Source organism: Xenopus laevis, chromosome 4L (assembly GCF_017654675.1).
Source record: "Xenopus laevis strain J_2021 chromosome 4L, Xenopus_laevis_v10.1, whole genome shotgun sequence".
Classification (NCBI taxonomy): Eukaryota; Metazoa; Chordata; class Amphibia; order Anura; family Pipidae; genus Xenopus; species Xenopus laevis.
Genome location: NC_054377.1, coordinates 21562172 through 21574164, shown reverse-complemented (window position 1 = coordinate 21574164; position 11993 = coordinate 21562172). Strand labels below are relative to the sequence as shown.

The window sequence follows — 11993 nt, the reverse complement described above, 5'->3', positions numbered from 1 at the left end:
AGTATGATGTAGAGAGTAATATTCTGAGACAGTTTGGAATTTTTCTTATTTTTAAATATTTGTGGTTTTTGAGTAATTTAGCTTTTTATTCAGCAGCTCTCCATTTTAAAATTAAGCAATCTGGCTGCTAGGGTCCAAATAACCCTCTCAACTAGACTAGAATATAAATGAGAGGGCCTGATTAGAAAGATGAGTAATAAAAAGTAGCAATAACAATAAATGTATAGCGCATTTGATTTTAGATGTGGTCAGTGCCCCCCATTTGAAAGCTGTATAGAGTCAGAAGAAGAAGGCACATGATTTCAAAACTTTTAAAAAAATAAATAATGAAGACCAATTGAAAAGTTGCTTATAACTGACCATTCTATAACATACAAAAATTAACTTAAGGCTGAACCACACCTTTAAATTGCACCCTTCCAGGATATAAGGAAACCAATGACAATGAACAGCCAGCTTCCACATTCATCTTTCCTTTACAAGCATAATTTCCAACATTTTTGTCCAGGTCTTGTCCATGTTTATCAGGAAATGCAACTATAGAGTGGTCCAAACAAGGTGCACATGAAAATGGTGTGAAGAGTGATCTCTCTTCACACATTTTAGATAAAAGTGGAGAAGATTATCAGAGGTGATGAAGTGTAAAATGATCAGCTGGTTTTCATCCTGCAACATATAACATGCATTAAAATGATTAAAAAAAACCCCATAAAATAGATGCTTTGTTATCTTCATTTTACCCTCTAACAAAATTATTATAACAAAGCCAATTGAGTCTAAAATAAGTTAGAAGGACTGGACTGAACAGATATTTTTGATATTGCATTTTATAATTACTTTCTTTTAAATACAAACTAAGAACTAAAAAATAGACACATATTCGAAGATTCATAGAAGGTATTACAGGCATGGGATGTATTAGAACCAGGGGTTTTCCAGTTAAGCATAATTTCAATAATTTGGATCACCATACCTTATTTACCAAAAAACATTTCAACCATAAATAAACCCAATAGGATTGTTTTCCCACCAATATAGATGTGTACACCTTATTTACCATCAAGAACACAATACTGTTTTAACAGATAAAAAAAGGAAATCACTACAAAGAATTCTAATTATTTCCTTAAAATGGAGAGATGGTCTTCCTATAATTTGTAACTTTTAAAATAAAAGGTTTCTTGATAATAAATGGCATACTTAGCAGTTTAAGTGACCATTCATGTTTGGCAGGGCAGGGTACAACTGGAAATTTTTTTTAAACCTACACACTGTGTTCTGCCTAGGTCAATTGTACTCTACATCCCTACCTACATTAAAGGGCATGTAAAGACAAAAAAATAAAATCCCATTTTTACTTTTTTATGAAAAAGAAACCCATCTCCAATATAGTTGAATTAAAAAATGTGTACTGTTTTTATAAGAAACCTGACTGTATGCAGTGAAATTCTCCCTTCATTTACTGCTGTGGATAGGAATTGTCAGATGGTCCCTAACTGCTGAGCAGGGAAACAATCATACTTATGAACAGCGGGGGGAGCCCCCCCGCCTTACTTCCCAGCCATGCAGAACTCAAGCAGCTTTGTTTATGACGATCACTAAGCAGCCCAGACCACACTGAGCATGTCCACAGTCTTAGTCTTGCAAAGATGTTTAACAAAGTTACAAGATGGTGACTCCCTGTAGCCAACTTTGAAAGCATAAATTATTTGTGGCTTGTGGTGCAGTAAGTTCATGTTTATATTTAGTATACAAAATACAGCATTTCTAGCCTTATTCTATTTTAGACTTTACATGCCCTTTAAGCAGTGTTCTATCCAAGAGGGGGGGAAACACATAGGCATCCTCTCTCCCATGTTGTACCCATCCCCTAAATTTGGTGTCACTCAGGAACAGGTATGGATAAGGCTCATCTGCACCTCCTAATGCTGTGCTCTGCTCCTTGTACAATATGTTCTGTAGGAACAATTACTTCCTAAGTTGTGCCTCTTAGTACTCTTGCACTTGGGCCCCTTGGAAATAGAATATTGTCCCAGTAGGCATTAACATAGTTTACTTTTACCATGGCCTCTGAAACTATAGCATTAGTCCACACTAAATTTCCTTCACTTTAATGGTAATGTAATCATTGAATATTTGCTTATACTTCTCAATTTATGTGACCTTGGAACGTTATACAAAAGGTTTGTATTAGGGACTAACCAAGTCTATCATTTGCTTCAGATGAAAATCCAAAGACTTTGAGATAATTTGAATTTAACTGAATATTTAGCATTTGATCACTCACAGGAAGAAGAAACACTTAATTGGTTCGAAATTACTGGTCTATATAATGAGGTTTGCCGGCCACAATATCTCAGGTGTATGGGAATGAGTATTCATTCCACAATCATTCATTAACAGAATCTGCTAATGTATCTTATTATTTACCCCTAAATTATTTCTTATAGAGAATGTGTAAAACACTAACATCTGCCCACTAGCATCCAGCATATCATCCAACAATCAATTGCTTATTCTTGCTTAGCAGTGGAAAACATGAGCAGGGTTCTAGCATTGACACATATTCCATGCCTTACATCAGTAATGACTTCTTACATGTTTTGATCATGTATTCTGTTCATACTTAACTTAACTATAGTAATAAAAACTCAGCTGACTTATTCAGCTATACTCATAATAATACCTATATATATTTAGATGTGTTCTATCTTCTACATTCCAATCATATAATACACAGACATAAAAATACCTTCTAACACCTATCATATACAGCCATATGAAAAAGTTTGGGAACCCCTCTTAATTCTTTGGAGTTTTGTTTATCATTGGCTGAGCTTTTAAAGTAACAACCTCCTTTTAATATATAACATGCCTTATGGAAACAGTAGTGTTCCAGCAGTGACATAAAGTTTATTGGATTAACAGAAAATATGCAATATGCATCATAACAATATTAAGCCAATTTGGAAAAACCGCACACCTCACATACCCCAGCAGAGTTTCCTGGTGCTCAGCGATGGGGGAATCGGCAACCACCCAGTCAAGGTGCATAGGAGAATCACCGGCACATAGGAGTTTAGTTAAGCAGGGCAAGCCCTTGCAATTTTATTAAATGCAGTGCAACGTTTCGGGGCACGCCCCTTTGTTTGACAAAGGGGCGTGCCCTGAAACGTTGCACTGCATTTAATAAAATTGCAAGGGCTTGCCCTGCTTAACTAAACTCCTGTGTGCCGGTGATTCTCCTATGCATCATAACAATATTAGACAGGTGCATACATTTGGGCACCCCAACAGAGATATTACATCAATACTTATTTGAGCCTCCTTTTCCAAATGTAACAGCCTCTAGACGCCTCCTGTAGCCTTTGATGAGTGTCTGGATTCTGGATGGTGGGATTTTTGACCATTCGTCCATACAAAATCTCTCCAGTTCAGTTAAATTTGATGGCTGCCGAGCATGGACAGCCTACTACAAATCATCCCATAGATTTTCCGTGATATTCAAGTCGGGGGACTGTGACGGCCATTCCAGAATATTGTACTTCTCCCTCTACATAAATGCCTTTGAAGTTTTCGAATTGTGTTTAGAGATATTGTCTTGTTGGAATATCCAACCTCTGCGTAACTTCAACTTTGTGACTAATGCCTGAACATTATCCTGAAGAATAATGTGACCCTCGACTTTAACAAGGGCCCCAGTCCCTGAAGTAGCCACACAGCCCCACAGCATAATGGAACCTCCACCAAATTTGACAGTAGGTAGCAGGTGTTTTTCTTGGAATGCATTGCTCTTCTTTCGCCATGCAAAGTGCTTTTTATTATGACCAAATAGCTCAATTTTTGTCTCATCAGTCCGAAGCACTTTGTTCCAAAATGATTGTGGCTTGTCTAAATGAGCTTTTGCATACAACAAGTGACTCTGTTTGTAGTGTCAGTGCAGAAAGGGCTCCTTTCTCATCACCCTGCCATACAGATGTTTTTTGTTCAAATTGCGCTGAATTGTAGAACTATGTACAGATACACCATCTGTAGCAAGATGTTCTTGCAGGTCTTTGGAGGTGATCTTTGGGTTGTCTGTAACCATCTCACAATCCTCCGCATATGTCGCTCCTGTATTTTTTTGGCCTGCCAGACCTGGGTTTTATAGTAACTGTGCCTGTGGCCTTCCATTTCCTGATTACATTCCTTACAGTTGAAACTGACAATTTAAACATCTGAGACAGCTTTTTGTAGCCTTCCCGTAAACCATGATACTGAACAATCTTTGTTTTCAGATCTTTTGAGAGTTGCTTTGAGGATCCCATGCTGTCACTCTTCACAGGAGAGTCAAACAGAAGCACAACTTGCAATTGGCCACCTTAAATACCTTTTTTCATGATTGGACACACATGCCTATGAATTTCAAGGCTTAACAAGCTAATCCAGCCAATTTGGTGTTGCCATTAATCAGTATTGAGCAGTTACATGCATTCAATTTAGCAAAATTACAAGGGTACCCACATTTTTGCACAGGCAGTTTTTCACATTTGATTTAATTTCATACAACTGAATACTGCTTCACTAAAAATCTTTGTTCAGAAAACACCCCAGTACCACTATTATCTTTTTTGTTGAAAGTGGAGTAAATTATTATGCAGGCTGTGAGGGGTTCCCAAACTTTTTCATATGACTGTAAATTAATATGCATTAGAACAATGTGGAAAAAAGGAGAAGGCACAGAAAACAAAAAAAAAGGCAGATACAAATGGAAAAGGTAAATAAATACATAAAATTGGTCCTTGCTGTAGTTGTTAGAGTTGGCCTTCTTACATCTTTCTGCAACAGTATATGGCCCTTCCATTGCTTTAATGGACCATGGCCTAGCACTTCTGAAGGGCCTCTGAGGTTCCAAAAAATCATAATAAAAAATGGTAACAAAACAACCCACCACCTGCAAAAAGAAAATAGGAAAATAAAAATATAACAGACAGAGGACCCTTAAAATCCGGGGCAAGACTTAAATGATGTTGACGGCCTCCAGTGTTTTTTTGTATATTAGTATGTAATTTCTTATCTGGTAGTCCAATATCCAGAAATTATGGGAAGACCCTCTCCCAAAGAGTACATATTAAGGACATTTTAATTAATTTTGCTCTGATTTAATAAAATAGTGCCTTCAATGTAATGGCAACCTGTATAAAGTCATATCAATAACGAAACAATCCTGTTGGGTTTATCTAATGTTTTATAGTAGACTCTTATACAAAAACCTCTTATCTGGAAAACCCCAGGTCTTAAACAGATCCTTTACCTGTATTAGCTTGCTGTACATACTATATAAAGCAGTGCATCTTGCTGGCCAATGTAGAAAATCAATTGTGTGACCTGGCTGTAAATTTATTCTACAGGTTTTATTTTATCAAATATATAGTGTTGTCAGCTATTTATTTAATGCTAATAATAAGTAGTTACATGTTTTGGCAAGCAATACAAGCTACACCACTTCTGTATATGGACTCTATAATTGATATTTTCTCCGAACAGATCAATTAAAGGATCATGTGAAGAATATATGCAGCACATGGGGGAACTTTCACTTCAAGACCTTCGATAATGAATTATACCAGTTCAAAGGAGGCTGTACTTACAACTTGGTTTCTCACTGCCTGGACTCCTATCAAGAGTTTTCTGTATTCATTAAACGTGACATAGTCAAAGGACATCCTCTCATTGAGAAGATCACCATCAGCATCAAGGATATTATAGTTACACTGATGGGAAAAAACATCTTTGTAAACAATGTCCTGTAAGTGGATCCTCTTAATAAACACTGATTGTTGTATCATAGTTTGTTAACTTGTTAATGAAATTAGATGACTTAATGAGGGTTTTCAAAAAATGTGGCCTTTTTTGTGGACTACTAAAAAAGAGTGACCATTCCAAAATACAAATATGATTTATTTGCTATGAAACTAGGTTTGTTACAAAGTGCTTTTGTATTAATATGTATAAAGAAAAAGCATTGTACCAGTACCAGGCCTGTAGATTCTGTGTTCTGTGTTGTTGGCTCCCATGTGATATTCTCAACCAGAGGACAAGAAGTCCTCTCTGAAGATGAAGACCAGTATATTGATTGTATCTAGACCTGCAACATAATGGCATATTGTATGTGATTGAATGGTACTCATGCACTATTAGTTACACTTAGTAAGGGGCAGATTTATCAAGGGTCGAAGTGAGTTCGAGGAAATTTTCAAAGTAAAAAAATTTGAAGTAATTTTTTGGATACTTCCACCATCAAACAGGATACTACTACTTCAAATTTACTTCAACTTCGATTCGAAGTAAAAATCGTTCGAATATTCGACCATTCGATAATCGAAGTACTGCCTCTTTAAAAAAACCTTGACTTCAATATGTCGTCAAATTAAACCTGCCAAAGTGCTATGTCAGCCTATGGGGACCTTCTACAACCATTTTCTAAGTCTTTACACATCTAAGTAAAATCGTTCAAATTGTTCTATTCAAACAATTAAATCGTTTGATCAAACGATTTTCCTTCGATTGCATGATGGCCAGTTTTGCTGAAAAATACTTCGATATTCGAATTAGAAGTATTTCAATTCGATGGTCGAATTTCGAAGTATTTTTTACGTCGAAATTTGACCCTTGATAAATCTGCCCCTAAGTGTGTGACTTGTTTTGCAGTATGTTTTGGGACCATTGCCGGTTTGTGCTTATTAGATACCTGACACATTTGCCTGCATGTCCCTTATGTTTTATTCAGTAGCCCCCCATGCCATGATATATTTTTAATTATTTTGCTGCAGTAAAAAGATATGTTTGCACACAGTCTCTTTTGGCCAATTATAGCTATTTGATTTATTATAGCTATTTGATTTTTTATAATACTGCTTGGAATTTAGTTAGTGGCCCAGGTGTTTTTTTCTGAGTTTGCTGTTTTTATAAAAATTATCCAACCCCTAAACCCCTAAAATCTTACTTTAAAGACGGTCACATTTTAGTTTTGTAATCAGGTATATTTTTGGACCTGTGGATAAGTGTATTGTAGTACTATAATATAGCCTTCTCTGCTTTCGGTCTTACCACAATAAAATTCCATTTCCATTAAAGGCAACAACTATATCCCTTTGTTGGCATATACTTTCATGTGAGGTCTGGAAACTTGTATTTCTTTAGCACAGGGATCCCCAAACTTTTTTTTACCTGTGAGCCACATTCAGATGTAAAAAGAGTTGGGGAGCCATGTAAGCGTATAAAATGTTTCTGGGTAGTGCTGTAATTGGCTATTTGGTATCTCCTATGTGGACTGGCAGCCTACAAGATGCTCTGTTTGGCAGTACACCTGGTTTATATACAACCAAAACTTGCCTCAAAGCCTGAAATTCAAAAATAAGAACCTGCTTTGAAGCCACTGAGAGCAACATTCAAGGGGTTGGTGAGCAACATGTTACTCATAAGCCACTGCTTGGGTCACTGCCTTAGCAGTATAACAAAGGAGCAGTAATGCAGATGAAAGCAAAAAAGAGTTACCATTTAAACATAACCATGTTTTATTTTCATTTTAGCATTAGAGAACCCTACTACAACTTTGGAATACTGATTTACAATAATACAGCGTACATCAATGTGCAAAGCAAAGTGGGTCTGAACATCTTTTACAATCAAGAAGATGCAGTGATGGTGAGCAGCAGAGATTTATAGTGCACCCTAGCTTAGAAATTGTTATTCAGAGGGTTATTTACTAAAAATCTGAATTTATCTCATGTTATTAAAAAGAAAAAAGCACAACCAAAGATTCCATGCTCAATTTGACCTTATATATTAATAAATTATTTGGATCACAGAAATCAAAAAAATGTTTCAATTTTGCAAAAAAGTTGAAATTTCTGGCTAAACCTGGTGCAGACCATGAAAACTTAAAATTGAGATAGCTGCCTCACCCATTGACTTATACAGGAACTCGATAGGTCTGAGATGGTATATTTTCCAATTAATGCTTTTTGCAACATTGTGGTATAATACATTTTGAAAAATTTTAGGTTTTTTTTCCCACTAAAAATTTGTTTTTGTCTAAAAAAAAAGCCAAACCAGGTTTGAGGTTTGTAAATAACCCTCTAAGAGTTACTTTCAATGTCATTATATACTAGCTATGTTGCACGTACAAATGAAAATCATTATGCCCTTTAACACAGTGGGACTCATTTATCAACACTGGGCAAATTTGCCTATGGGCAGTTACCTATAGCAACCTATCAGTTATTAGCTTTTTAAAGCCAGCTGCTAATACAACAATGAAAGCAGCAATTTGATTGGTTGCCATGGGCCACTGCTCAGTGTTGATAAATGACCCCCAGTATATTTTAATCGTATTTAACATTTTCACCAAATGAATCACATCCATTTCTCTTTAACAGTTGGAGCTAGACCCTAAGTTTAGGAATAAGACATGTGGCCTGTGTGGAGATTTTAATGGCATTTCCAGATATAAAAACTTCACCATTCTTGACGGTATGTGCACTCCCTCTTTGATCACCAGAAACACTGGTTACTGTTAGCAAGTATATGTATAAATATATATATATATATATATATATATATATATATATATATATATATATATATATATATATTTATTTATTTATTTATTTATTAATCGTAACAAAAAATAAAAAGATAAGTATTTGAAATTAACAGATGCCTAGATTAGACGATCATGACTAAGGGGTCCATTGACTAACAATTGAATTTTGTTTTTTTCTGACTAATCTAAAAATGTGTGGTTTTTCTATATTTTTTAAAAGCTCAAAAAATTCAAGATGTATGAAGTGTAAAAATCACAAAACTTTACCAGGTAAAACTTGTTGAGGTCAATAGAAGTCAATGGGAGCTGCACTGATCCAATTGGACTCTTTTAAATCAATTCTGATTTTTTCAGAGGTTTTCTGATTTTTTTCACTATGAATTGTCCGAAAAACTCACATTTTTAGAGGTATTCATAATTTTTAGCACATTATTTTCCGTTCGTACTTTTTTTATTTGGATCTTTTAATAAATGTCATGATATTTGTAGTTTTAAAGTATGTGAGTTTAGTCGTGGTCTCAAAAACCACTAAAATCCGATCTTTAATAGGCCTAGGTCATGATATTCTTTTTATTTCACTAAACATCCAGGCCAAATTTGTTAAAGGAGTTGTTAATCTTAAATTAACTTTAGTATGATATAGAGATTGATATTCTGAGACAATTTGCAATTGGTTTTCAATTTTTATAATTTGTGGTTTTTTAGTTTTTTATTGAGTAGCTCTCCCATTTCAGCAATCTGGTTGCTAGGGTAAAATAACGCTAGCAACCATGCATTGATTTGAATAAGAGACTGTAATGTGAATAGGAGACACCTGAATAGAAAGATGAGTAATAAAAAGTAGCAATAACAAAAGCTGGATAGAGTCAGATAATTCAAAAACTATAACAAAGAAAAATGAAGGCCAGTTTAAAAGTTGTTTAGCATTAGCCATTCTATAACATATTAAAAGTTAACTTAAAGGTTTAAAGTATTAACGGACAAACCCTTAATTGCACCAACAATCTTTCTTTTCTACAGATGTATTGCTGTATCCTATTGAATTTGGAAACTTACCAGTTGTGCAAAACACAGATGAAGAATGTTGGATTGTAACTGAAGACCAGCAACAAACCCTGTCAGATTGCACTCAATATGTAAGACATTTTACACTGTATGATGGTATCAAAGGGAATAGCATTGATAATTAAAATCACACAGCTCTTGCTAATCCAGGAGTGTCTTTAGTTAAAATTATATGTTCTACAGTAGCTGAAGTACAAGCGGAATTTGGTTTGATGTTTTTGGACAGAGGCCACATTAAAATATTGTTTTAAGTGGCTACTAAAAGTAACTTAAATATTAGTGTGATGAATAAAGAGACACAATATTTCTGACTAGACAAATGCTGCATAAAGCTGTGCATGGCTGCTATAAAATGTTAAAGGGGAATTCCACAAAAACACAACTTAAAGGAGAAGGAAAGGCAAACGATAAATAGGCCTCTAATCAAAGTCTTGTGGACAAAGAATTTACCTAGCATTTTCAAAGTTTTCTTCCTGGTCTAATCTGGAAGCAGTTGCGCTCATAGGAAGACTGAAGCGTGGGACTCAGGTGACGTCACGCTTTACACAGTCTTCTATTTCCCTGCTGCCCGAGGCAGCCTTGAGGCGCATAGGGTATAATTTACATCCACTGCGCATGTTCTGCGTGCACTGCCTTTCTCCTATTCATGATAATGCACAGGCTAATCTGAATATGCGCATGTCATCATTGACCCTGTAATATACATTGGTGGCCAGTGGCCCCTTTATTAAACATTCGCCCTGTAAAATTCTCCCCTGTAAATATTCATTGGTGGTCAGTGGAAAATACATACAGGAACGCTCCTACTTTTGTGCGCATTTCTGATCGTTCGCACTACTGAGCTGCTGGCGCTGTTCCCTAATGAGCGCCTAAGATTTTCTTTTTCCACGCATGCGCAATAAGGAAAAGGAGGTGAAGGTAGCTTTCGTTACCTTACTAAGATGGCGCCTGCCTGAATAGATAAGCAATCGTAACAAGGACATGGAATCTACATGATTAGAAAGGACTATGTGGCTTGCTACCTTAGCAAATTTGAGGATCTTGGGGTGTACATTACAGGTAAATAGGTATTTATTTTTGCCTTTCTTTCTCCTTTAAGCTTATTAAAAAGGAAATATAATTTCAAGCAACTTTGCAATATACAATATTTATAAAATATGCAGACTTTTCATGTTTTTAATGGTTTCTGACAGTTCCCTAAGCCTTGATCTGTCTGACTACTTTGCTGAGCTGGCTGACTACTGTTACTTTGTATCAGCAGCCATCTGTCCTCAGTCTGCATCCTCCAAACCCCACAATTCTCTGCACACGTGATTTCAATAAGGAACAGAACATTACAGTGCAATGCATTGTGGGTTATGTAGTTCCTGCATGCTGTCTGTAAGCTGTGGAGAAGTTGTTACAATTTGTAACATCAGTGTTTAGTCCCTCCTTCAGGATTTCAAATGATGCAGAAAGAGAAGAACTGTTAAACAGCTGGATTTCAGCATAGAAAAAGACATTTATTCATACTGTTTGAAGCAACAGGTAACTGTGATGGGTATATTAGGGGTCTCTGTGTTATGTGGGCCTCTTTATCAAATTTTGGTTTGGAAGATCCCCTTTAACTTAAAGGGATAGTTGATCTCTCCTATTCATATTCCAGTCTCTTATTCAAACCAATGTATGGTTGCTAGGGTAATTTGCAACCATTTTGCAGAAATTGCATAATGGAGAGCCGCTGAATAAAAATCGAAATAACTCAAATAACACAAATAATAGAGAATGAAAAACAAATTGCACATCTCAGAATATCACTCTCTATATCATACAAAACAATTACTGTAAATGTGAACAATGCCTTTAATGAAGACAAGATGGGTAGAAAGGGTAACAGAAATGAATAATGAGGCCACATTACCACCAAAAACACATGCCAAAAAACATGCTAACCTCAACATGCAACATGCTCACTAGCTTCTCTTGTTCAATCTTCCCTTCCTTCCTCTTCCTCTTATTTCTTCCCCCGACTCAATAACCTGAAATCTTTAATACTGTTAATTTGTAAGAAAAAAAAAAAACAGAAATAAGGCATGCCTCGACAACTTTTAATAATTAAATAAATGTAATTTTGTATAGTAGCGGGATCCACATCTCATCAAATATACTTTGCATTCCCTTCCTCTTTTATCCAACCTAGGCAGAGACACTACAAAAAGTCATAGATCAAGATAGTAAAGGATTTTCTTATGAACTTGATATGATGTTATATGTTTATTTTCAGCATTATTCCTTCCACAGATCCCAGTTTGTAAGCAGTACCTGGAACAATCTGCATTTGCTTCTTGCACCACGTCCCATC

At 35.7% G+C, this 11993-nt stretch overlaps 1 long non-coding RNA gene across 2 annotated transcripts; it reads right to left on the bottom strand.

Moving 5' to 3' along the window:
* Window positions 1–342: 342 nt before the first annotated feature.
* LOC121402953 lies at window positions 343–11971 on the bottom strand. 2 transcript variants are annotated; one of them, XR_005966893.1, is made up of 4 exons: window positions 11585–11971; window positions 6017–6127; window positions 5631–5753; window positions 343–666 (listed from the first exon to the last, which is right to left on the bottom strand). It is a non-coding gene; the product is annotated as an uncharacterized LOC121402953 (long non-coding RNA). The 2 variants fall into 2 exon arrangements; XR_005966892.1 differs by lacking the exon at window positions 5631–5753 and having other exon boundaries at window positions 11585–11921.
* Window positions 11972–11993: the final 22 nt, after the last annotated feature.